Here is a 27,475-nt window from a genome sequence, read left to right as displayed (position 1 = left end):
CTCTGGGTACATAATCCTCAGCTAGGAGACACTAGTAGAAAAAGTGCTAGCCACAACTTACATTGGTGTCGCGTCATTTACAACCAACGCCATCACTGATTTTTTCAAATAGTTGTGGTTGTTGAGAAGTAATTAAGCTTATTAATTCTGTTTTAATCCCTGCATATGGACGAACGACTGACGGCTCCTCTTGGGAACCATCGTGATGGTTCGCTCGTGACTATCCGAAGAGAAGCCTGTTCATTCGTGTCCTCTGGACTTGTATAAATAGCAGTTATCATTCATCAATAAAGGTCACACTTGGTTCATATCCTGTCTCGTACTTTTACTATTAACACGACGTTATCAGCCCTTCCGTTCTCCGCTGAGAATGGGCCACTATGGCAAGGCGTGGCGGAGTGGCGGAGCGACGCTCCAAGGAGGCGCAACGGGGTCGTTCAATTTGAAGGCGGGTCAGCGGAGACACACCACCGGCTTGCAACGTGAGCACGACGAGGCATCGACATCGTGCGGCGACGTAACGGTGAGACGCCCTGCAGCGTGACCTCTACACCAGGCAACGAACGACGAGAAAAGCAACTCCGGGCTCTGGCTACAACACGCATCACTGGAAGAGGAAGCCAAGAAGAACAGAGGCGTTGGCATCTATGGAAAAAAGGAACGAAGCCCTCAACTAAAATTGAATCGCTCGGATCGAGCGTGTAGTACTCCAAGCAAGAAGTATTTACCATAGGCAGGTCATGGCACGGCACGACGTCACTGCAATGGTTGGCGGAGGGGCAACGGTGTTGCTCACCCACGCGTCCGACTGCTCGGTGCGAGGCCTGGGATCGGTGTGGAAGCCGTGTTGACGGTGGCGCGCGGCTGCCGGTACGCGACGACGCAGCACATCTCTCGGCGACCTTGACCGCGGCGCACTGGTCCTCCCGACCGCTGGCGGCACCATATACATAGTGTGCGCAGCATCGCCTTGCCTGTGCGGTGGCCCTTGGCCGCGACCGCTTGGGGCCGGTGAGGCGCGGCTTCGGCAGCAGCCAACGGGCGTCGACCGGCGCGACGGCGCATGGCATCGGCATCAGCATGCAATGGCGCGTCGTCGAGACAAGAGACATGCTGGCTTGTGCTGCGGCAGGAGTAAATTCTCCTTCAGAGGAGGAGGACGGCGCGTCGGGGCCCTCTGTCCCTCGCTGTTGAGGCGACGACGGCGGCCGAGGCGGCCGAGGCCGCCGTTTGGTCAATGTGGACGGAAGCCGTCCCGTCGCCTCTTCCTTATCCTTTTTTTTTTAGAAGAGCCTCTTCCTTATCCGATCTGGGTCGGTGCGGTCCTCTGGACCGGCCAAAGACCCATCTCGATCTAGAGAAAGAAAAAAAGGAACTGGTTTCGATTGTGCTGATTCGGCCCAGAACTATTTTTTTAAGTTTTCCTTTTCTGCTTTAGCTTTTGGCTATGCAGTTCTTGTATGTATGTGTTTTTACATTAATTTCATGTATATTACTATATCATAAAGCACACTAGTGTATCAACATATTTGATTAGGCAATTTGATGATTGCTATATGTTGACGATTCTAGAAAATAAATTTACTAGAGTAAATTAATGGGCATGAAGATTTCATGCGGGATATGTTGAACACTAGTGGTTGGGGCACGCCCTTGGCGCGCCTCCTGTGCGGTGCTTTGCGCGCTTGCTTGGTTGTGCAGTTGTTTATGGTCGATGGTCCTCTTTCGTTCAACAACTTATTATATTTGTGGTGCATCAGTGCATGTTAGAGATAGGAGCAGCAAACAAACAATTCCAGCTCACTGCTTGTTGCCTACTTCTACCCTGTTGCCCTGCAACTGCACCTGCTATCTTTGACTTGTTCTCTTTAGTAAAAGGATCAATCTGTAATTTACATTTTAAGTCAAAATATGATTAACACTATCTTATTCATAATCCCACGACGTAACTATGCAAGCTTCAAGTCGATAGTAAGGAATCTCTTCAGAATGAAACATCATTCAGTTTATTCTTACACAAGTCCAGGTTGCCACTACTGAACTTGTAATCTTGAGAGCGTCCTGGATCATCACAGTTACTACAAATGATGCCAATCAGAAAATTCTTGTCAGCACAAAGCACCAAACTTATACATGTATTGCATTGTACATGAAAAAAATGATTAAGACAGTGAGAATGTAGCTCTTCATCAGCTCCTTCACCTTCTAAATCTTTCCTTCAAATCCATTTGCAGATCTGCAGTAAATATATGTGCATAAATCAGTCATCAACAAAAAAGGAATAAAGATCTATAAACTTTGGGTACTATTTTTGTTATAAAACTGAAGAGCAATTCTTGGCATTTGCATCATACAAAAGGGGCAAAAAAACGATGGCCGATGTTAGTTGCTTCCTGATGAATACCAAAATGAACATGTATTAATGCATCCACGTTGCTCTACAATATTACCATACTTCTCTATGAACCTACATTCAACTGATGGGAATCAACTTGATGTATTACAGTTTCAGCTAGCAAGAGAACATTCATATTCAAAAACTGACAAGAGCTCTCAATGCGACATGCACCCAAACAGTTCCTAGAACTCAAGTGAGGTGGGTGAGGAAATTAAGCAGCCACCCAACCCCTACACCTGCAATGTTCCCAGTTAGTGAAAATTTTATATTCTAATCATCATAGCCTTCAAGCTTGTATAAATTATTATTTTTTCGCATAGATGAAATTAATATGTAGAATCAACTTAGGTGTACAAATTACCTCGTCAGATTGGTTTGTCTCAAGCAAGTCATGCGTCAACGATTCAAAATGAATAAGCTCCAGCTGTCCTTCATTAAAACTGAGAAGTAAAAAAATAGCTATTCAGTTCAACATTTTCAAGAATTATTATAACTCATAGCCATGGATGATATCATGTTCACAGCAAATGAAAACATGAAACCTGCACAAATTATAGGGTACTCAATGCTCACTCTCCCAGATCCAAAGCGGATGGCGAACATCTCCTTAAATTCATAGTCGGCAAAATCCAGTGTGTGCCACACACACGACTTATCGCTCCCAGCATGCTACTGCATCTTCTTCGTGGCCACAACAACACACCAAATATCAAGATGTAAGAAAAGCCCAACTATCTAATATGCAAATCAAAATCACATGCACATCACCACAACGCATAAATGTCGTGATAGTTTAAATTTTCATTTTTTAGTAGGGAATGGTAGTTCCGAATGCTTTGTATATTCTTAAGCTAGGAGTGCACAATACACACCATATCCTTGAGCTAAAGCTTGATTCTTGGTAGAACTGTATCCCGCATGTTTATATACAGAAGCAACCAATCAAATCTCTTCACTATGAACAACTTTTTCTTTTCTTTTAGCTTTAGGAGGTTCATCAAACATAAAAAAAAATCTCGTTAGCAATGTACCCATCAGAAATAGAAAGGCCAACAAAATTCTGGTCAACAGGAATACATAAATTAGTCATCCAGCAAAAGACTGTTTCCTTTAAGAGAAAACACAATTCAAAAGTATGCAAAGAAATAAATGAGATAGATTTAATATCGAATGCCAATAATTACTCTTACGTGTTATTTGACATAGTGTCACAAACTCCTTAACATTAGTTTCAGTCTGGGTGCGGACAAATGTATTATCATGAACTGAATCCACGCTACCCAGGATCTGCAAAGACATTGAAGCAAATGCTGCAGAATTCCTGTCCAATCCATGTCTAGCTATAGTATTTTAGCGCCTACGGCAATGTATCTAGTAAAATATTTATTGAAATGTATCAAGAGCTCTGTACATCACCATACTCTATGTAGAAAGATAAGAGGCAGGTAAATGATTCAAAAATAATAACACTAAGAGTACAATAAATATGTACCACTAATCTGAAGTGCCTCCCTAGAGTATGGTGTGTTGCAATCTTTTCTAAGCACATCACACATTCAGCTATAAAGTACCAAACCTAATCCTGAATGACCTATTGCTGGTGGATTTTGCTTATTGGCAGTATGTACTCCGTATTCGATTACCCCTGACTGTACTTGAGATGAAAATATGTACCATAAAAATACTTACGAGGGTCTAGCGGCCTTTCAAATTTAAACCGCCAGTACTGAGAAGTAATCCCTGGTCGAACAGGTCACTCACTGAACCAAGAACTTGAGCCGTTTGATGACCAGGCTGATTATACCTTAACTAAACCTATACGGCATACCTAAGAAACTACTGCAACAAGGTCACTGCGATGGTTCCTGCTGATGTGGTTCCTGCTAAACACCTCCTGTTACTATCAGATAGTTTCATTATGTTATCACACCTACAAACTTCATCACTGATTCGTAGGAGTATTAGTAGAGAAGAAGATTATTGAAAATTCCTGGTTCCCTATCTGATCTCTACAGGATAAAGGCCTGAAGTCAAAACCACGTACACAATCTAATCCCAGTGGTTCTATTTTCTGATCGCAAATCAAACTGGATAAATTGATATGAGAAACAGAGAAATGACACTATCACTCCATCAAGCAATTAGACAAGACCGTCAAATCAAAATAAGTAAAAAATAATTAGCATGCCCTTGTATCAGTCACCATATATATGAAGGGAAAATGTCAGACTCCAATTGATATTATGAGAAAATGGTGAAAAAAGAACATACGATGCAATCTGTCGAACGCCTTGTGAGCAGAGTATAATGAGATGTAGGGATCAGTAAGTGGCTTGACCTGCACAGTTGTGCGACAGGAAAACAACTTCATCTGCGATGCTATATGCCTTAGCAATCATCAATGATTTACAATGAAACTACAAAGTTTTCTCACCCGCTCCTGCGTGTTCGTCTTCTTCACATCAGCAGCTGGCCTTGCCCACCTGACATCACCACCCGACACCACCTCCTAGAGATCTGATAGTCTGACGGTGACCTACATACAAGCACCAACAACATCAAGAATCAAGATCCAGTATTTCCACCATCTACCCATCCAACTATCAAGAACAAAGTAACCCAGTCAAGACATCACGGTCAACCTGCTCGGTCATCTCTGAATACTAACAAAAGATATCAATATTGGAGTGATGCAAAATGGTGAAATGACTCGCGCGTACAGCTGTACACTCGACACCATATGCATTTGCAAACATTGTGAGAGCACATATATACAGTCAAACAGAAAAGTTAAATGCTTCTTAAACTAAAAGGAAAATCCACGTATTTGAACCTTAATAGCAATTGCTTCAAACAGCCCGGGCTTGGGGCTGAGACGTGCGCCGTCGGCAGCGGATCAGATGCAGCTCCGCCATGTGCTACTTCTCCAGAGGAGGAGAGAGCCGGTCAAAGAGGAGAGGAAGAGGCATGGCTGGAGGTTGGCTAGGAGAGAACCGCCTTATATCTAGGCGACGGAGGAAGGAGGCGTCGATGCAGAATCGGAGCCGCGCAGTTCGGTGCCGCAGCTCTCTGCAGTCGTTGCTGCCACGAGCCCGTCGGCCACCGCTGCTCCTCCGGCGGCCGCATCCAGTCGTTGTTGCTCTCCTTGAGCGGTTGCCTGTGCGTGCCTGGAGGCGAGGGAGAGAGGGAGAGAAGTAGGAGATGTGTGTGGGGGCCGAAGCTAGGAGCAGGGATTGGGCGGCGACTGCGGTAACCCTAGCCGCCACTCGGGGGAGGAAACGAGAGAGGGCGAAATCGAGGAGACCAGCAGAGGATTGACGATACAACGCGCTTTCACCATTTTTTTCTCTCTTTTCTTTTCTAGATGTGGTGGCCCAGCCCATCTTTTTTGTCTGGTAGTTGATCCTACGAGTGGATAGCGCGAGCGGGCGCTCCTTCCGCGTACGTTAATGCTATCTTAGTTCTACCATAACCGCACATGCTCACAGGGATCTTGCTATAGCTGATATAGCATACTATGTTGCATTGCACTTCATCTCACATCACCTACACCCGATTCTGTTGGGATCAATAGAGAGTGGTGATGATACCTGAAGCGCATAGGTAATGGGCATTGGCTCGATTCCATGACTTTGAGTCTGTGATACCATGCAACCCTGATGGGCATCAAATCTACTCAAAGTTTGAGATTCTGCAATTGTGCAGTTTTAGATGCCAATCTCATCGAAAAATGCGCTTTACTTTCAATGCTTCAATGAGGATTTGGGCTGAACAATAAACGTCAGCAACAAAGAAAAGTTGAGTTGTGATGAGTGGCAAAATAAGAGTGAGTCTGAAAAGGGAAAACGTCATTTTAAGAAGAATGACAAGGCTAGCAAACTCCGAAGGTTGCTATAGGTGTGGTTTTAAGACTTGCATTGAAAGGAAATGTGGATCTGGAATTGTAACCAATTGACAAGGGCAAAAGGCTCATGGGAATCAGTATTAAGCTTACTGAACATAATGGTTATTTCCCTATGGTTTAAAGTTTTCGAGATGTTCCTCAGAATGCGGGCAACCATGAGCACGCATAGCAAAAGGAAGGACCACTACTTAGTGTCGATGACATGCTCGTGGATTTGGCTTTAGGTGACTTTACAATGTACGTATTTCTATATGAGTTTATGTGTATATTGAACTCTATAGAAACCTATGAAATAATCCAGTTGAGAAGGAAATCTATTAAGTGGAAACTGGGTCTACTAACACAAGATTAAAGGGAGATTGAGTATTTTCGAACTCTTGAGAAGAGTTGTCGAAGATTCATGACAAGTGTGGTCATGATACAGTAATTGTTGGTTCTGGTCAAACCACAATTGCACTCCCGTTGGGTACTACATAGTAATCTCAGATGCATTGATGTATCTAGATTTTACTTGTACCTTGCTGGGTTTTAAGGATATCCGCATTGGTTTCTATGTTGAAACCCATATAATTAGTGAGCTCGGAAGGCTACTCATGATTCAGCAAAAGGGATTTGAATGAAATCCTAGACTAAATGTCTTCTCTGTATTTTGGGTTGTAGCATACATACATTAGATCACTTACGCTTTGGGCGTATAAAATAAAATAATTTTCTAGAATCTTGATAAGTTCAAGATATGGCATGGTCGCCTGGGTCATCCTAGTGTTGGGATGATGAGAAAATTATTGGTGGTTCTGCTGGACACAATCTAATGGTGTGAATCCAAATCAATGGATTATGTATGCACGTATGTGCAAACTGACAAATTGATCACAAGGCAATCTTATCTCAAGAAAGAGGATGGGCCACTAGATTTCCATTACAGGAGATATATGTGATCTAATTCAACCATTATATGGTATATTTCAATATTCCATAGTCCTTTCAAGTGCACCAACGAGATGGTCCAGTGTGTGTCTTACTTCTATAAGAAACCATGTTTTAGGAAGTTGATAGCTCAGAAAATTAATTTGAGAGCAAGTCATCTCGGGCACGGGATAAATCCATCAGAATGTATAATGCTATGGAATTTAGTTCATGAGCATTTGATGATTATTGCCTAGTTTTAGGCATAGCTGGGAAGCATTTTTGTACTATGTGTACATACCCAGGATGATCTTGCTGGTGAAGATGGGTCGTACGGGCCCGCTCGCAGAGCCACGCCGTGGGCCGCAGGCAGGCAAGTCTGGGGACCCTTGTTCCCAGAACGCCGACAGTAGCCCCCGGGCCCAAGGCGCGCTCGGCTTGGCTTCAAGGCGAAGCCAAAGGCCAAGTGCGGAGCGCCGCGGGCCCCAATAGCCTGCGGCCTTGGTCGACGCGTGGCGGTTGATTGGACGTGGGCGTCTCCGCTTCCCCACGCTGCCTCGGCAACTGCCCGACTGGACAAGTCCCTACGACATGCAAGGAAAACCATCATTACCTGTGATCGTGGGGGGTGCTGGTTGGCCTTCTCCTGGTATAAATGGGAGGGGACAAAGCCCCCGTCGCCTATCTTTCCTCTGCCTCTCCCTCTTCTTCTCCGCCGAGGGGCCTTCGCGAGCTTTGGTTGCAACACGCCGACTGCGACGCCCCAGCGACCGGAGCGGAGATTGGAGCCGTTGCCTCCAGGAAGATCTTCATGACCCGAGGCTGGGGCGAGATTGCCCAGGTCTCCCATGCGGAGGGCGCCCTCGCGATCCACTTCGAGTACGAGGGCGCCTCCGTGCTGCTCTTCAAAGTCTTCGACGAGGAGGGCCGCCGCCTGGAGTGCTGCCCTGAAGGAGGTCACCAGGTCAGCGCAACGGCAGGCGCTGGGCCTGCCGCAGGCCTCGTCTGCAGCTCCTCCAGCGACAGCGGTGACTCCTGGTGGTCCAGCGACTCTCCCGAGCTCGTGGAGTCTCCGGAGACAAGCGACGACAACCACGTGCCCCTGAGCTCCCACCGAGCCCGGAGTAGAGCTATAGCGCCAGGCCGCCGCCGGCACTGATCTGGATGAGGTTGGCGCCGGCCTTAGGTGGCCCACTGTTGATGATGGCGTCATCCACAGGGGCACGCGTAGTTAGGACTCCCTAGGTTCTTGTGTTTTGTTCCCTACAAGGAATCAGGAAATGGACCCCGCTTGGGCTTGTAAGGCGTCTGTAGTGTCCTTTGTTGACATTATCCTTATCATGAAATCATGCGTGTGCGTGCTCCGTTTCAGATCAGTTTCCCCTTTCCATCCTCGCGATGGCGAGGTGCTCTACGCCGACAGGTCCCTGTCCCCAGGCAGGCTTGAGCCGTCGCTGGTATGCTAGGTCGCGTGCCGTGGTCAAGGCCAGGAGGTGAGCGGCCCGAGGTCCAGTAAGAGCCCCTGAGGCGCGATGCTCAGGAGGTCCCCTTTGGTGCGCAAGAGACCGTCGAGTGGTAGGAGAGGGAGACTATGACATCGCAGCGGGGCTACACAAATGAGAACTCTGCACTGTAGTGGTTGATTGAGCGTGAAACTTATCTTGGCAATCTGGGGTTGGTTCCTCGCGAGACGCTAAGCTTGGGCGTCGGCCGCTGCTGAGTAGCTAGGTCAGACCCGTGCGGGCCTCCCCTTCGTCCCCATGTTCTTCTTGGTGCTCTACGTCCTCAGGTCCCGGCCCTCGAGCGAGCTCAGCCGCCGCTGGTATGCCAGGTCGCATGCCATGGTCAAGGCCAGGGGGTGAGGGCTGAAGAGCCAGTAAGAGCTCTTGAGAAGCGATGCTCAGGAGCCCCCCTTTCAACGCGCAAGCGAATCACATGAGAGAAGAGGGAGAGTCAGCGGCACCGCCTGCCGTAGCCTCCAGAAAGTTCCTGCAAGTTAACGCGAGGGAGTGCCTGAGCTGCCGTGGTGATTGTTGATTCGCCTCCGGTACATGGGATGGGGCTCCCTACTGCGGAGAGCCCCCGGGGCGCGTACATCCCCGCCCTGACACGTGGCTTGCACGGCAGGGCTAGACGAGGTGTGTCTGGGCACTCGTGAGCCAACATGGGACTCACGAGGCCCTACCTCAAGGCGGGTTGCGCTTGGTCTTGGTTCTTGTTTGCTGTCTTGGTCCTGCGAGGTGGTTAGACAACCTGCACTGAACGAATCTCCTGAGGTTATCGCGTGAGAAAGACAAGTACCAACAGCCCCTGGAGGTGACGTGAACGAGGCCAGCCCGCCAGACAGAGCTTGGCCGTTGGATTTATCGACGCTACAGGGACGGGCCCGAGCACAGACGCCATGCCTAATCCTCTCACGCGAAGGTTCCTAAAGAAAGATGATCGGCGCGCGGCTCCCGTGATGGGCGACAATCAAGCAGGTGATAGTTATAGATATATTAAGCATGAAAGGAAACCTAGCTTAGGTAAATGCATAAATGATACATGCCACTTGGTCCGTCCTGAGCGGCTTGGGGATGATGCAGCCCGAGGGGCGCCCCAGCAAGGTAAGCTAAAGACATAAATAAGGAAAGATACATGCCACAGGGACGGACCCACGCGGCCTGGGAATAAAGCAGCCCCCTGGGCGCTCCCAGCTAAATGAACTTGGAAAATGTCACATGGTTCCGTTGATGAAGGGGTGTTGAGGTAGCTGAAGGTACATGGAAAAGGGGTTGCCCCTCACGAGCCACCGGGGCCCTGAGCCTCGGGAGGCTCTGGGGGTCCCGATGGTTCCTTGAGGACCCTCTCCATCTCCGCCAGGACTGCATGGTGCCTGGCCTCCTGACCCACCATGACGCTCTACAGGTTGCGCTGGAAGGCAACGGCCACGCTCGGTAGGCTGAACGGCACGCGAACGTAGCTTTGAGGTGGACCTTCGCAGCGCCCGACACGCGAAGGCCAGAAGCGCTCCTGATATGCGGCTCGGTTGAGCCCTGGTATGTCGATGCAGATGCGCAGCTCACCACCCTCGCCTGGGTGGGGTGTAGCGCCAGGTAGGCGGCGGTCGCCGCGTATTGCTCTTGCTTCGTGAAGCTCCTGAGATACCTTGGTGATGAACTCCTGAGCACCGGGCGCTCCTTGCCCAGTGTCCTCCTGAAGGAGACGTGCCGTGAAACACGCCTCCAGGTGGTGCCTGAGCATCTCCCTCGTGACGTTGGCGAGGTCTAAGGCCCTCCAAAAGAGAGCCCCTGAGCCCCGCCCGAGGAGGGCGCCGGGCGCGCCTTCCTATGCGATAGAGGGAGGCTCCCCAGGTGCGGGCGCTGATCCTGACGAGGCGCCACTTGCGGTGATTCCCTCCTGAGGTCCGGCACGGAGTTGCTGCTTCTTCTTGGGGATGACCTCCGGAGGGTACCGAGCTGCATTATGTCCAGGGTCTTCGATTGATGCTGCTTGGAAGGCGCGCTCGAGGGAGCACACCGCATCTCTTTCTTCACAGGGGACTGTGATGATCCCGCCGCTTCCTGGCATCTTGAGGACGTTGTAGCTGTGGTGCGTCACGAACATGAACTTGGCCAGGGGCGGATACCCGAGGATGGCATTATATGGCAGACAGATGTGGGCGACGTCGAAGTCGATGAGCTCGATGCGGTAGTTGTTGCGCTGCCCGAAGGTGACTGGGAGGCGGACTTGACCGATCGGCGTGGTGGAGCCGTCGGTCACTCCTGAGAAAGGCTTGGTGGGCTGAAGCTGATCATACGGCACTTGGAGGCTATCGAACTTCTCGACGGACAGGACATTGAGCCCTGCGCCGCCGTCGATGAGGGTCTTGGTGACTTGCACGTTGCTGATGACGGGTGAACAAAGCATCGGGAGGACGCCGGAGGTAGCCGCGCACTTGAGCTGGTCTGCTGAGCTGAATGTGATGCCGCACTTGGACCACCTGAGCGGGCGCATGGCCTCGAGCTTGGGGAGGACTGCGTTCACCTCGTGAGCAAACTGCTTGAAGATACGCTGTGAGGCTGGGGCTTGAGCTCCGCCCAAGATGCAGGCGATGGCACGCGGCTCCTAGAAGCCCCCAGCCCCCTCGTCTTGGTGGTGGTCGTCATTCCTTCTTGGTGGTGGCGGCAGTGGAGGGAGACCGGCGTTGCCCTGAGGACGATCCTCACGAGGCTGATCCTACCAGGGATCCTCACGAGGCCGGTCGCGCCACTTCTGGCGCGGGCCACGGTCATCCCATCGTCCACCACCACGTCCTCCTCCTCGGCCGTAGCCCCGGTCGTTGTGCTCGGGGCGTCGACTGAAGCATCCTTCTCGAATGGCTCTGAGCTCTTGACAGTCGCTGGTGTTGTGGCTATGTAGGTTACGGAAGGCGCAGAACGGTCGACTGCTCTTGGATGACTCGGGCTGGTCCCTGCCGCACTTAGTGTCTGGTTCTGCCGCGAGCACGGCTGCTCCCTTGCGCTTCATGTCTTTGGCCTTGGCTTTCTTCTCCTTCGGGTCCGCAGCCGGGAGCTCGAGAAGGGAGAGGCGCCCCTCCTCAGCTCTTGCGCACTTGGTCGCCAGGTTGAACAGCTCCAGAGATGTGCACAGCTCCTCGTGGATGGCGAGCTCCTTCTTCATCTTGACGTCACGGACGCCATCGAAAAACATAGAGATGATGGCCTCGTCCGTCACCTTCGGGATCTTGAGGCGAACGTTGTTGAAGCGCTGGATGTACTTTTGGAGGGTCTCTCCTGGTTGTTGCTTGACGCGACGTACATCACCTGCAGCCGGTGGGCGGTCACGAGTGCCCTGGAAGTTGTCAACGAAATCGTCGCGCATCTCGTTCCAGGAGGAGATCGAGCCTGGAGGCAGATTCAGGAGCCAGGAGCGGGCACCATCCTTGAGAGCCATGGGGAACCAGTTTGCCATGACTTTCTCGTCGCCATTGGCCGCGTCGATGCTCAGCTCTTAGAGCTGCAGGAACTCCGCAGGGTCGGGGGTGCCGTCATAGCGAGGAGGCAGATCCAGCTTGAAATTGCCTGGCCAAGCAATGCTACGCAGCTTAGGGGTGAAGGCGCGGCAGCCTGCCGTAGTCACCAGGACTCTGCACTGGTGGAGACCTTGTCCTTGATGGGGTCCATGCACCGCCGCCGCCGGTGGCACGCGGTCTTGCCGTGGTGGCGCAGGGAGCGCGGGGCATTTTCTCGCGGCCGAGGGACTTCTTGGCAGCTTCTTTCTTCTTGCGCGGGCACCAGATGCGGCAGGTCGCGCCATGGGGCCACGCGCCTGGGCGCCAAGACTCCATCTTGGGGCAGAGGTGGTGGAGGCGCTCCATGGGCCACGCTGCCCGCGGCTGGTGGAGGGCGAGGCAGTGAGAGGGACGGCGCAGGGGAGCCCCCTGCAGCGCTGACGAGCTCGGCAATGCGGTCGAGCCAGTCTTCGTAGAGGTCATCGACGGGGCGGTAGCGCAAAAGCTCGCGCGCCATGCACAGAGCGGCCTTCGTGTCCATGGGAGCGCGACGAGCGTGGGATGACGAGTTGGCCAGGGTCAGCGATGGAGTGGCGGTGCGGCCGTCCCGCCGCACCGAGGGGTGCAGCGAGGATGCTTGCTGCTCGTTCCCCACCGGGCCGGTGGCGGCGTTGGCAGCAGGAAACGGAGAACGATGAGATGGCCCACCGACGGGGGCCGTTTGAGCAACGCGGGCGGCGAGGGCAGCTTGGCGCTCAGCGCGAGCGCGGCGAGCGTCCGCCATGGAGACGATGAGAGAACGGGACATGGAGCGACGAAAGGGAAGCTTCGGCGCACCCCTACCTAGCGCGCCAAATGTCGGATCATGGATTGCGGCAAAACCCTTAAGGTTCAAACATTGGGGTGCGCGCGAAGATCTCCCCCAACCGATCCACATCCTAGCTTCGCTAAGATCTCAAGGGCTAACTCGACGAAATCGCAACACAAAGGACAAGATTTATACTGGTTCGGGCCACCGTTGTGGTGTAATACCCTACTCTAGTGTGGTGTGGTGGATTGCATCTTGGGCTTAGGATGAACAGTACAATGGGAAGAATAGCCTCCTGAGGAGAGGTGTGCTTGTGCTTGGTGGGCTTGTGGTTGTTCGGATCGATCCCCTTCTCCCCTAGCTATGGTGGTGGCTTGGTCCTATTTATAGAGGCCCTGGTCCTCTCCCCATATATTGAGCAGGAACGGAGCCAATAACGGCCAATTTGAAAGGGGACAACTAGTACAGTTTATCCTGACAAAAGCAGTCTTCGCCTGCAAAAGGCTCTGGTGGTGACGCCGCCTTGGGCTCCATGGTGACCTCCGTATTGCCGTCCTGCTGTCTTGGTCTCGTTGCACTAATATGGAAACCTTTGCTTGATGCCTCGGTACTCCGCGCCTGCGCTTGCTTCCTTAGCACCAAAGAGGAAACAAGGACACTATGCACGCTGGCGCCCGTCTGGTCTCAATCGTCATGGCTCACGTCATCGGAACCTCGCGAGCTTTGCCTTGCCTTGAACTCTCCGCCCCTCATGAGCTAGCCTGGTGAGGCCGCTCCTAAGCAGGTCTTGTGTCGTCCGCCTCGTGAGGCTTGGCCCCTCGCGAGGGTCTTGAAAGCTTGTTGGTGAAGATGGGTCGTACGGGCCTGCTTGCAGCGCCACGCCGTGGGCCGCAAGTAGGCAAGTCTGGGGCCCCCATTCCCAGAACGCCGACAAAAGCAATAGTCTAGTTTTGACACAATAATTTAGATACTCAAGCGTATCAACAAGCAACCATGTCTTTCAGAATATCAATGCTAAAATAAGTTATCCCTAGCCCATCGTGCTCAAACAGTGATCCATTCATGAAACACACTCGAATATTAACTACACCCAATACTTAAGCATGATCATATTGCCTCCTAGTTGGTGATTTTATAAGAGAAGATGGAGACTCAAAATAAAAATTGCATAAAGTAAAAGAAAGGCCCTTCGCAGAGGGAGGTAGGGATTTGTAGAGGCGCCAGAGCTCAAAGCGAAAAATTTGAGATAAAAACATTTTGGGAGGTGTATCCATCCCACCAACGAAAACGACTTAGAGTTCCCAATACTTTCCATGCATAGATATATCATAGGCAGTTCCCAAACAGAAAATAAAGTTTATTCCTTTTTCCACCATAACTTTCACTTTCCATGGTTAACCGTATCCACGGGTGCCCTCCATACCAGCACTTTCCAAGGAATTTATTATTTGACAACATAAAGTAAATTCATTTGTTTTTGCATTTCAGGACTGGGCATTCCTAATACCTTTGCCTTACTCTCGTGCAATGACAAGTGAATAAGCACTCATCTTGAGAATAACACATCTAGCATGGAAAATATTATCCACCCCTCACCGCCCCGAGAGCAAAACAAACACACAAAAGAGAAGTTTATTTTGAAAATTAGAGATGGCACATGCAAATTTGCTAAGAACGCCAAAAGAATACCGCATATAGGTAGATATAGTGGACTCATGTGGCAAAACTGCTTTAAAGGATTTTGGATGCACAAGTAGTGATCATACTTAGTGCAAAATGAAGGCTAGCAAAAGATTGGGAAGCGACAAACCAAGAAACGAATAATCTCATAAGCAAGCATTAAGGATAATTTACACCGAATAATGCACCATAAGTAGGATATAATTTCATTACATGATTATTGACTTTCGTGCATGCATAGGGAATCACAAACCTTAACACCAATATTCTTACTAAAGCATAATTACTCATCAAGATGACTCACATATCACATCATCATATCTCAAAACTATTACTAAGAATCAAGTTTATTTTTTCCAATGATCTTCATGACATTTTTCTCTTTTCTTTTTCCTTCTTGGATATCTATCACTTTGGGACTAATTTTCATGTGTTGCTTTTCATAAGCTCAAACAAATATAAGTAAAGATCATGATCATAAAAAAATTTCTTTATCTCAAAATAATTTAAGTGAAGCAAAAGAGAATTTCTTCAAAAATAACAAAGCACACCGTGCTCAAAAAGATATAAGTGAAGCACTAGAGCAAGTCCATTGCTCATAAAAGATTTAAGTGAGGCATAGAGAGCAATTCTAACAAGTCATGACATAATTTTGGCTCTCTCAAATAGTGTGTCCAACAAGGATTGCTGACTTAAAACACAAAATAAAACAAGCAAAGACACATATCATACAAGACGCTCCAAGCAAAACACATATCATGTGACGAATAAAAAATATAGTCTTGAGTAAAATACCGATAGTTGTTGGAAGAAAGAGGGGATGCCACTCAGGGGCATCCCCAAGCTTAGTTGGTTGCTCATTCATGGATAATAGCTTGGGATGCCGGGGCATCCCCAAGATTAGGATCTTACATCCTTCCTTCATCCATCGTAAGATAACCCAAACCTTGAAAACTTCAATCACACAAAACTCAACAAAGCCTTTGTGAGATCCGTTAGTATAAGAATAATAAATCACTACTGCAAGTGTTGTATCAAACCAAATCATATTTTGTTTTTGTATTATATCTACTGTATTCCAATTTTTCTATGGCAAAAACTCATCAAAGAAAACCATAGAGCCATCAAAATAAGCACACAACACAAAGAAAACAGAATCTTCCAAAACAGAACAGTCTGTAGCAATCTGACTAATTCGAATACTCATGTAACTCAAAAAACTCTAAAAAATTAGGAAGACCTGAGAAATTTGTATATTGATCTACTGCAAGTGGAATGGGTATTTTATAGCTCTCTGGTAAAAAATGAAAATTAATTTCGTGAGCATAAAAGTTTCTGTTTTTCAGTAAGATCAAACAATTATCACCCAAGAAGATCCTAAAGGCTTTACTTGGCACAAACACTAATTAAAATGTAAAAAACACAGTCATAACAGTAGAATAATTGTGCTAACACTAAAAAATAGGAAGCAAAAATCAAAAATAAATTTTATTCATTGGGTTGCCTCCCAACAAGCGCTACAGTTTTACGCCCTTAGCTAGGCATAAAGCAAGGATCTAAATTCTGTCATCTTCGGTTCGAGATCCATAAGATGCCCTCATGATTGATTCATGGTGGATTAATTATAGTTCTAGGAAAGTGTTCCATACCCTTCCTCAAGGGAAATTGGAACTTAATATTGCCTTCTTTCATATCAATCACGGCACCGATAGTGCGCAAAAAATGTCTATCAAGAATAATTGGACAAGACGAATTGCAATCAATATCAAGAACAATAAAATCTAGGGGCACATAATTTATATTTTCAAGAATAAGAACATCATTAATTCTTCCCATAGGCTTTTTAATAGTAGAATCCTCCAAGTGCAAATTCAAAGAACATGATTCAATATCGGTAAAACCAAACACATCACATAAAGATTTTGGAATTGTAGAAACACTAGCTGTAACACCCTCGATGCGACTATATCTCCCACGTGTCGAGGCCGATCTTAGAGACATAATCGCATTGAAGGCATATGTCGCAAGTAAGGCAATCTTTCACAACCATCCCATGTAATATAAATAATAAAGGGGAGAACATAGTTGCTTACACTCGCCACGTCAATCAGGTACATAAATAAACATTACATCAATCCAAACACTTCAATGGGCCCCGGACTACGGCGCCAAAATAAAAGAATAACCTAACATGCGACCACGGTCCCGATCACCCCCAACAGGGCATCACTTACTGATCATCAGGAAAGGAAACATAGTATCGTTGAGAGTCCTCGTCGAACTCCACTTGAGCGCTCAAGCGCGTTCACCTGGGAGTGGAATCATTCAGGCCCTGCATCTGGTGGTAATAGTAATCTGTGAGCCACAGGGACTCAGCAAATCTCGCACCCTTCGCGATCAAGACTATTTAAGCTTATAGGAAAAGGCAAAGTAAATATGTGGAGTTTGCAGCAAGCGACTAGGCATATATGGTGGCTATCCTGTTCACCAAAAGAGAGCGAAGAAAGAGAAGGCAAAGCGCGCGAGCGGAGAAACTAGAGGACAACCTGCCGCAAACATTACTCCAACACCGTGTCCACTTCCCGGACTCCGCCGAGAAGAGGCCATCACGGTAACACACTCAGTTGATTCATTTTAATTAAGTTAAGGTTCAAGTTATCTACAACCGGACATTAACAAATTCCCATCTGCCCATAACCGCGGGCACGGCTTTCGAAAGTTCAAATCCCTGCAGGGGAGTCCCAACTTAGCCCATGAAAAGCTCTCATGGTCAACGAAGGAATAGACCTCCTCCCGAGACGTTCCGATCAGACTCGGTATCCCGGTTCTTCAAGACAACTCCGACAATGGTAAAACAAGTCCAGCAACACCACCCGCTGTGCCGACAAATCCCGATAGGAGCTGCACATATCTCGTTCTCAGGGCACACCGGATAAGCTAAGCGTACGGGAGCCAACGTAACCCAAGTTGCCAAGGGACGGCCCCGCACGGTGCTCTAGGTTGGACCAACACTCAGAGGAGCACTGGCCCGGGGGGTTTAAAATAAGATGACCCTTGAGTCCGCGAAACCCAAGGGAAAAGGCTAGGTGGCAAATGGTAAAACCAAGGTTGGGCATTGCTGGAGGAGTTTTATTCAAAACGGACTGTCAAGGGGTTCCCATTATAACCCAACCGCGTAAGGAACGCAAAAATTCCGGGAACATAACACCGATATGACGGAAACTAGGGCGGCAAGAGTGGAACAAAACACTAGGCGAGAGGCCGAGCCTTCCACCCTTTACCAAGTATATAGATGCATTAAGATAACAAGATAATATAATGATATCCCAACAAGTAAATAATGTTCCAACAAGGAACGGCCTCCAATCTTCACCTGCAACTAGCAACGCTATAAGAGGGGCTGAGCAAAGCGGTAACATAGCCAATCAACGGTTTGCTAGGACATGGTGGGTTAGAGGTTTGACATGGCAATTTGGGAGGCTTGAAAGCAAGTGGTAGGCATCGTAGCATTGGCATAGCAAAAGAGCGAGCATCTAGCAAAGCAAAGATAGTAGTGATTTCGAGGGTATGATCATCTTGCCTGCAAAGTTGTCAGAGTTGACTGGATCCTCGAAAGCAAACTCAACGGGCTCCTCGTTAGCGAACTCGTCTCCCGGCTCTACCCAAACAAGACAAACAAGCAACAAGGGCACAATCAACCACGTGCAAAGCTCAAACGATATGATGCAAAGATGATATGCTATGCGGGATGCGATGCGGGATGCATATGCAAGATTTGACAAGGGATGCATGAACCTGGCCTCAACTTGGGAATCCAAGTGTGCCACTGGAAAGATGAGATGAAATCGCTTGAAAACGATATAAAGAACGCCGGAATCGGAGTTACGGTTTGGAAATGGCAAGCAATTCAAATATGACCACGTTCTGCGATTTACAGCAAGTAGTCATCTAAATGCAATGAGATGAACATGCTACAACATTCAAACATGACAACAAAATACATGGCAGGGATGCATTCATGATGCTTAACAAAAGTCTAGCACTGAGCTACGGCCAATTCATCCATTAACAGGTTCAAACAAGCATGGCAAAAATGCATATGGTAAACAGATCTCAGACTTAGTGAAATTAACACTTGTCTGGAATTTCAGATCAGGTAGCACACTTCGGAGCAACAAAACTACATGCTACAGGACCTGAACATGACAAAGTAAAGCATGGCATGGAGCTACTCAAAGAGCTTAACAAAAGTCCCTTAGTGACCTTGAGCCAAAAGGGATCAGAAAATACAATTGCAAGCATGTGAACATGGCAAAAACATAATCAGTTCTCAGACTTAGTGAAAACTGGAGCATGCTGAAAACAGATATCAAGTAGGCATGTTTACGAGCTCGATGCACTCACTACGGAGAAGTCATGACAAGCTAAGCATACACCCATCAAGAATACACAAAATGCAATCTAGACATGGCAAGAACAATAGCATAGCATGCACGGATCAACTACAACATCCTCGGCAAAATCGCTAACAAGTAGACAATCTGCCCAGATTCACGAAGTAGCAAAAGTAGAGCTCGATTGACTCAAGCTAGGGTGCTCCATAATTGCAAACAAAGACATGGATGGATAGAGCACTACAAGATTAACAAAACATCCTTACTGATCATCCTCAAAAGAGGCACGGATCACTAGGAAACAACATGAACATATGGCCATATGAGATAAACAGGTCAAGGACTTAGTGGAAATGCTAAGTCCCTGAAATCAGAATTACCAAGTGCCTCACTTTGCAAGCTTGTGCTAGTCACCACACACATCACAAAAATACATGGGTTGCACCTCTGGAAAGATGGAAAAACCCTTAACAAAACATATGTAACTCATGGGCATATCATGCACACAATAATCATGGCAAAAATGACAAATATCTAAATGGAGTAGCAGATCTGACAATTATCTCAAGTAGCACTCTTCTAACAGCATTTCGGGCATCAAGATGAACTCAAATGAAAATGATGCAATGGAATGAAATGATGTGCTCTCTGAGACGAACATTTTGATATGCTAAATGCCCAAAACGGAGCTACGGATGCGGAGTTACGATGCAATGAACAGGAGCATATGAGCTAGGGTTTCGGGGCAAAAGTCAACCCAAACGGGATCTCAGATCCAGATTCTGGCGCGGATGTCGAGGATGGCCGGCCAGAGCTGAAGAACTCGCTGGAGTGGAGGGGCGTCTCGCCGGAGTTGTCGCGGGGCACCGGAGTGGAGGGGCTCACGGGCCGGAGGGAGCACCGGGGCGGTCGCCGGCTTCGGGCGGCGAGGTGGAGCGGCGAGGCGGCGGAGGAAGCGGACGCCGGCGCGGGGTGGCGCGTGCGCTCTCCGGTGAAGGGCGGCGCGGCCCGGGCGGAACGGCGGCGAGGGTCGGGCGGCGGTCGCGGGGATGGCGCGGCGGGCGGTGCGCGTGCGGGCCGCGGGGGCCCCGCCTGGGCTCGGCGGGCCGGCGGCGGAGGGAGGCGGCCGGGCGTATGGGGAGGTGCCACGTGGCGGCGGCGGGTCAGCGGACACGTCCGGCGCCGGCGGACGTTGTCCGGCGCACGGAGGAAGAAGAGGGCTAGGGTTTCGGGGGAGAGATCCGAATTTTCGGAGGAGGACCTATTTATAGGCATAGAGGGAGCTAGGAGAGTCCAAATGAGGTGCGGTTTTCGCCACGCGATCGTGATCGAACGCTCTAGATGATGGAGAGGGTTTTGGTGGGTTTTGGGCCAATTGGAGGGGTGTTGGGCTGCAACACACACGAGGCCTTTTCGGTCCCTCGGTTAACCGTTGGAGCATCAAACGAAGTCCAAATGGTACGAAACTTGACAGGCGGTCTACCGGTAGTAAACCAAGGCCGCTTGGCAAGTCTCGGTCCAATCCGGAAATGTTTAATCCCCACACACGAAAGAAAGGTAGAAATGACCACCGGAGGAGAACGAAGCGCCGGAATGCAAAACGGACAACGGGGAAAATGCTCGAATGCATGAGATGAACACGTATGCAAATGCAATGCACATGATGACATGATATGAGATGCATGACAACGAACAACACACGGAGACAAAGACCCGAACCGAGAAAATAAAATAACTTAAGGCCGGAAACGGCAAGAGTTGGATACATATTGGGAAATCATATCCGGGGTGTTACAACACTCCACCACTACGAAAGGATCTCGTCCCGAGATCTAGGACTGAAAGAACGCCGGGTACTCAGAACGGAGGTGATCCTCGCGTTCCCAGGTAGCTTCACGGTCGGAATGGTGTGACCACTTGACTTTGAGGAATTTGATTGACTTGTTGCGAGTCTTGCGTTCAGTCTCTTCAAGAATAGCAACTGGTGCTCACGATAGGAGAGATCTTCTTGGAGCTCAATGTCCTCGAAGTTGACGGTGCGGTCAGGAGTCTTGAAGCACTTTCGGAGCTGAGAGACATGGAACACGTCATGAACATTTGCAAAGTTTGAAGGAAGCTCGAGTTGATAGGCGAGATCGCCTCTCTTGCTGACAATCTTGAAAGGTCCCACGTATCTGGGGCAAGCTTCCCTTTGATACCGAAGCGACGAGTACCTTTCATGGAGAGACGCGGAGGTAAACATGATCTCCGATCTCGAAAGCCAAATCACGGTGCTTACTATCATAGTAGCTCTTCTGGCGGGATTGGGCTGCTTTGAGGTTATCTCGAATGACTTTGCACATTTCCTCTGCCTCTGTGATTAAGTCATTACCCAAAAGCTGACGTTCACCGGTTTCAGACCAGTTGAGAGGGGTACGCACTTCCTGCCATACAGAATTTCAAATGGGGCCTTGCCCGAACTTGCTTGAAAACTGTTGTTGTAGGAGAATTCAGCATAAGGAAGACAATCCTCCCACTTCATGCTGAAGGAGATCACACAAGCCCTGAGCATATCTTCAAGAATCTGGTTGACACGCTCGACTTGACCGCTAGTTTGAGGATGGAAAGCTGTGCTGAAGCGGATGTTGGTGCCCATGGCCTTCTGAAAAGAATCCCAAAACTTGGAGGTAAAGATGTTGCCACGGTCTGAAGATATCACTTGAGGAATACCGTGCAGAGAGACAATTCGAGAGGTATAGAGTTCCGCCAATTGAGCTGCAGTGATTGACTCTTTGATAGGCAGAAAGTGAGCCACTTTAGTGAGTTTGTCGATGACAACGAATATAGCATCATTGCCACGCTTGGACTTTGGAAACCCAGTCACGAAGTCCATCTCAATGTGGTCAAACTTCCATTCTGGAATGGCAAGAGGTTGGAGGAGACCAGCTGGCCTTTGGTGTTCTTCCTTCACTCTTCTGCAGACATCACACTCATTCACGAATTGAGCAATCTCGAGCTTCATTCGAGTCCACCAATAAGTTTGCTTGAGGTCCTGATACATCTTCGTGCTCCCAGGGTGGATGGAGAGGAGAGAATTGTGAGCCTCGTTCATGATCACTTTACGGAGGTCACCTTTGGGTACAACAATACGATCCTCGAAGAAGAGAGTATCCTTGTCATCAAGGCGGTAGCACTTGTACTTGGGTTGACTCTTGGCAATCCCAATCTTCACCTTTTTCACCATAGCGTCAAGAAGCTGAGCTTGGCGAATCTGGTCTTCCAAGGTAGGAGAGACTTGAAGGTTGGCGAGGAAACCTTGAGGAACAACTTGCAGATTAAGTTTGCGGAAAGCTTCACAAAGCTCGGGTTGATAAGGCTTGAGAATAAGACTGTTGCAATAAGCCTTCCTGCTCAATGCGTCAGCAATCACATTGGCCTTGCCTGGAGTATACTCGATACTCAGATTATACTCTTGAATCATTTTGACTCATCGAGTCTACCTGAGGTTGAGGTTAGGCTGAGTGAAGATGTACTTGAGACTCTTGTGGTCAGTGAAAATGTCCACTTTTCTTCCCAATAAGAGATGTCTCCAAGTCAAAAGAGCATGCACAACTGCCGCCAACTCGAGATCATGAGTGGGGTAGTTCTTCTCATTGGGCTTCAACTGGCGAGAGGTATAAGCAACCACTTTCTTCTCTTGCATCAACACTGCGCCAAGACCTTGGAGAGAGGCATCACAAAAGACCTCGTACGGCTTGGATTCATCGGGCGGAGTCAGGACTGGAGCAGTGATCAATTTCTCTTTCAAAGTGTTGAAAGCAATGTCACACTCCGGAGACCAAACGTACTTGACGTGCTTCTGGAGAAGATTTGAGAGAGGCTTCGCGATCTTAGAAAAGTTTTCCACGAATCTTCGACAATAGCTTGCGAGACTGAGGAAGCTACGGAGTTGCTTCACGTTCTGAGGAGGTTCCCAATTCACAATTGCAGACACCTTCTCAGGATTCACGGCAATGCCCTTGGCAGAGATGATATGACCAAGATAAAGAACCTCATTGAGCCAAAATTCGCACTTGGAGAACTTGGCGTAGAACTTGTGTTCCCTCAGCTTATCGAGTACCAAATGCAAGTGCTTGGCATGATCTTCCTTGTTCTTCGAGAAAACCAAAATGTCGTCGAGATAGACCAAAACGAAGTCATTGGTGTAGGCGTTGAAGATGAAGTTCATCATGCAAGAGAAAGTCGGAGGAGCATTGACGAGGCCAAAAGACATGAAAGTGTATTCATATGAACCATAGCTTGTTCTGAAAGCCGTCTTGGGAATATCTTGCTCACGGATTCGAATATGATAATAACCCATACGGAGATCAAGCTTGGAGAATACTTGGGCACCTTTGAGTTGTTCGAACAGCTCGTTGATGTTGGGAAGTGGGTATTTGTTCTTGATGGTCTTCTTGTTCAATGGACGGTAATCAACACAAAGTCAGTCCGTTCCATCCTTCTTCTTCACAAAAAGAACACCACAACCCCATGGAGAAGAACTAGGCCGAATGAGACCCATTCTCTCTTGAATATCGAGTTGCTTCTTCAGCTCCTTCAACTCTTCAGGTCCGAGCTTGTAAGGACGCTTGCACACAGGTTCCGTGCCGGGCTCAAGATCAATGACGAATTCAACTGGCCGGTGCGGAGGCATTCCTGGAAGCTCTTCTGGAAAGACGTCTTGATATTCGCAAACTACTAGAATTTGCGAGATGGCATCCAGTTCACCCTTCTCATTGAGAGAAAATAGACGGATGGTATCGTCATTCGCGGCAAAGAAAATTACATCCTCAGACGATTGAGTCAATTGAATCTGCCTGGCTGCACAATCAAGCTGAGCCTTGTGCTTAGAAAGCCAATCCATCCCGAGAATAAGATCAATATCCGAGTTACCAAGAACCATTGGGGAAGCCAAAAACTTGAAATCACCCATCATGATAGAAATATCCGGGACTATTGAAGTAGCCCTCATAGACTTAGCCGGAGAAACCACTCCCATAGGTTTACCCAACATTTGCAAAATGAAGTCATGCTTGGAAACAAATGATCTTGACATGAAACAATGCGATGCACCAGTGTCAAAAAGAACTTTTGCGGGAAAAGAGTTAACTGGAAAGTTACCCATGATGACATCTGATGAGTCCTCTGCCTGAGCTGCATTCAGCAAGTTGACCTTGGCGTGCTTGGGGTTATGCTTGACCACAGCTGTACTTGCCGATCTCACAGGAGGAGGAGGAGGGAGACGCCTCTGATTGAAGCACTTGTTGGCATAGTGACCCTTCTGTTGGCACTTGTTGCACGTAACCTCTGAAAGCGGACGGTGGTACGGAGCACTCGATCTTGGAGCTTGAGACGAAGTCTTGTTCTGAAAACCAGGGTTGGGTGGGTGGGAAGATCCACTGCCACCTTTGCTCTTCTGCTGATACGGCTGACGGAACGGAGGAGGAGGAAGCCAATACTTCTGCTGCTTGGCCACTTGAATAGAGGAAGAAGGAGTAGCATCTCTGACTCGCTTCTTGGAAGCATCACACCTCAGTTGAGCGGCCTCTTGCTTCAATGCCATGTTGTAGAACTCATCATACCTCAAGGGCTCAAAGAGAACAAGAGCTAGCTGAATTTCTTCTCTGAGACCACCCCTGAACTGGTATATCATGCTCTTCTCATCAGGGACGTCCTGCTTGGCAAAGCGGGCGAGCTTCTAAAACAACTTGTTGTAGTCATTGATAGACAAAGAGCCTTGCTTCAGGTTGCGGAATTCTTCACGCTTGCTTTCAACCACGCTCTGAGGGATATGGTGAGCTCTGAAATCTTGACGGAATTCATCCCAGGTAATAACACGTCCACCTCTGGAATCCTTGTATTGCTGGAACCATTCTGCAGCTTGATCTTTGAGTTGGAAGGAAGTGAACTTGACAAAGTCCTCAGGCCTGACGTTACTTCACTCGAAATGCTTGCACAGATCCACGAGCCAATCGTCAGCATCGGTTGCCTCAACACAATTGCTGAAAGTCTTTGGCCCATTAGCAAGGAACTGGTTGAGTGTAGCAAAGTGATTCTGATTGTTGCCTTGGTTCCCTTGGTTGCCTTGATTTCGCTCTTGAAGAATTTGCATGATCAACTGTGTGTTTGCATTGGTTGCGGCCATCACAGCTTGCCATGCCTCCAGAGGAGGTGGAGGTGGTGGCGGATCTTGATTCTGATTCTGATTGGTGCTCTTAGTGGGAGCCATCCTGAAGAGGTTGACCACCGTTAGCACATAGACAGATAAAATGACGTTGAATCCAACAGAATGAAAATTGCAACATAAAGTCTTCACATCCGAACAAAATGAACGAATGCATTCCTCTTGAAATGGTCACATATCCATAAATTGAGAAGCCACTTAGAATTTAGGTAGAGAAATAAATCAACAAGGTACGGATCAAGAACGAATACTCGGTAAGAAATCCCAATCTCAAACCAATATCCATGGAAGAAGAACTAGAGCTACGAGAATTCCCACCTATGAAACTCCTGAACCTTTCCGGTTATGCAATCAGGTGTTGGGGATACAGGGGAAGCATAATATCTCACCCAAATCTAGCAAATCCTACATCTAGCTGTATCCATCCTTCAACACATAACCGAGAAAAACTTCGGAAACCATCTACCTCAACCTTCGAAAAGCATCCGTTATACAAGTTATGGCGATACTCCCGAACTCCCGCCCTAGTACTGGGTGGCGTCCAGGTTATCTCACCAACGAACTGCATAAAAGAGATTTTCGATGTCGGAGTACTAAACTCAGGTATTCCAGAATTGCAACGACAAAATTATGACGACAACACCTCAGAGCTCAACTCCCCGGGACACTTCCACAAAACCCCTGACAGGAGGCACCAAGACAATGTTCTCGTCATAAAACCATCGGAACAATTCCAAGATACCCGCGTGATCCTAAATTTTTTGTGTGTGAAATTTGAGAAGAGAAGAGTCAAAACTCTACGTCAGGATGCCTTACCAGAGCGATGAGGAGACTGGGAAGTAAAAAGAATTCCTAAACTCTCCGATATATAATTCCTAAATGACTCAAAACATTTTTCTAGACACAACTCGGCCGCTAAAAACGATCAAGCAATGGGGCTCCTAAGGTCGGGGAAGGCTCTGATTACCAACTTGTAACACCCTCGATGCGACTATATCTCCCACGTGTCGAGGCACGACTTAGAGGCATAATCGCATTGAAGGCATATGTCGCAAGTAAGGCAATCTTCACAACATCCCATGTAATATAAATAATAAAGGGGAGAACATAGTTGGCTTACACTCGCCACGTCAATCAAGGTACATAAATAACATTACATCATCCAAACACTCATGGCCTGACTACGGCGCCAAAATAAAAGATAACCTAACATGCGACACGGTCCCGATCACCCCCAACAGGGCACCACTACTGATCATCAGGAAAGGAAACATAGTATCATTGAGAGTCCTCGTCGAACTCCCACTTGAGCTCAAGCGCGTCACCTGGAGCGGAATCATCAGGCCCTGCATCTGGTGTAATAGTAATCTGTGAGCCACAGGGACTCAGCAATCTCGCACCCTCGCGATCAAGACTATTTAAGCTTATAGGAAAGGCAAGGTAAAATATGTGGAGCTGCAGCAAGCGACTAGCATATATTGTGGCTATCTTTTCGCCAAAGAGAGTGAGAAGAGAAGGCAAAGCGCGAGCGAGAAACTAGAGGACAACCTGCGCAAACATTACTCCAACACCGTGTCCACTTCCTGGACTCCGCCGAGAAGAGGCCATCACGGTAACACACTCAGTTGATTCATTTTAATTAAGTTAAGGTTCAAGTTATCTACAACCGAACATTAACAAATTCCCATCTGCCCATAACCGCGGGCACGGCTTTCGAAAGTTCAAATCCCTGCAGGGGAGTCCCAACTTAGCCCATGACAAGCTCTCACGGTCAACGAAGGAATAGAACTCCTCCCGAGATGTTCTGATCATACTCGGTATCCCGGTTCTTCAAGACAACTCCGACAATGGTAAAACAAGTCCAGCAACACCACCCGCTGTGCCAACAAATCCCGATAGGAGCTGCACATATCTCGTTCTCAGGGCACACCGGATAAGCTAAGCGTATGGGAGCCAACGTAACCCAAGTTGCCAAGGGACGGCCCCGCACGGTGCTCTAGGTTGGACCAACACCCAGAGGAGCACTGGCCCCGGGGGTTTAAAATAAGATGACCCTTGAGTCCGCGAAACCCAAGGGAAAAGGCTAGGTGGCAAATGGTAAAACCAAGGTTGGGCATTGCTGGAGGAGTTTTATTCAAAACGGACTGTCAAGGGGTTCCCATTATAACCCAACCGCGTAAGGAACGCAAA

At 48.4% G+C, this 27,475-nt stretch overlaps 1 long non-coding RNA gene across 5 annotated transcripts; it reads right to left on the bottom strand.

Annotated features, from left to right (window-relative positions):
• Nucleotides 1–259: 259 nt before the first annotated feature.
• On the bottom strand, nt 260–5,749 carry LOC125551372. Of its 5 annotated transcripts, none has more exons than XR_007302494.1 (6): nt 5,232–5,749; nt 4,833–4,934; nt 2,760–4,736; nt 2,203–2,236; nt 729–2,078; nt 260–607 (listed from the first exon to the last, which is right to left on the bottom strand). It is a non-coding gene; the product is annotated as an uncharacterized LOC125551372 (long non-coding RNA). The 5 variants fall into 5 exon arrangements; XR_007302492.1 differs by having other exon boundaries at nt 729–2,236; nt 2,760–2,838; nt 2,941–4,736; nt 5,232–5,748; XR_007302490.1 differs by having other exon boundaries at nt 729–2,236; nt 2,760–2,838; nt 2,972–4,736; nt 5,232–5,748.
• Nucleotides 5,750–27,475: the final 21,726 nt, after the last annotated feature.

This window comes from Triticum urartu, chromosome 4, assembly GCF_003073215.2.
Source record: "Triticum urartu cultivar G1812 chromosome 4, Tu2.1, whole genome shotgun sequence".
Taxonomy (NCBI): Eukaryota; Viridiplantae; Streptophyta; class Magnoliopsida; order Poales; family Poaceae; genus Triticum; species Triticum urartu.
The sequence above is the reverse complement of the archived record's forward strand: the minus strand, read 5'-3'. Positions and strand labels throughout refer to the sequence as shown.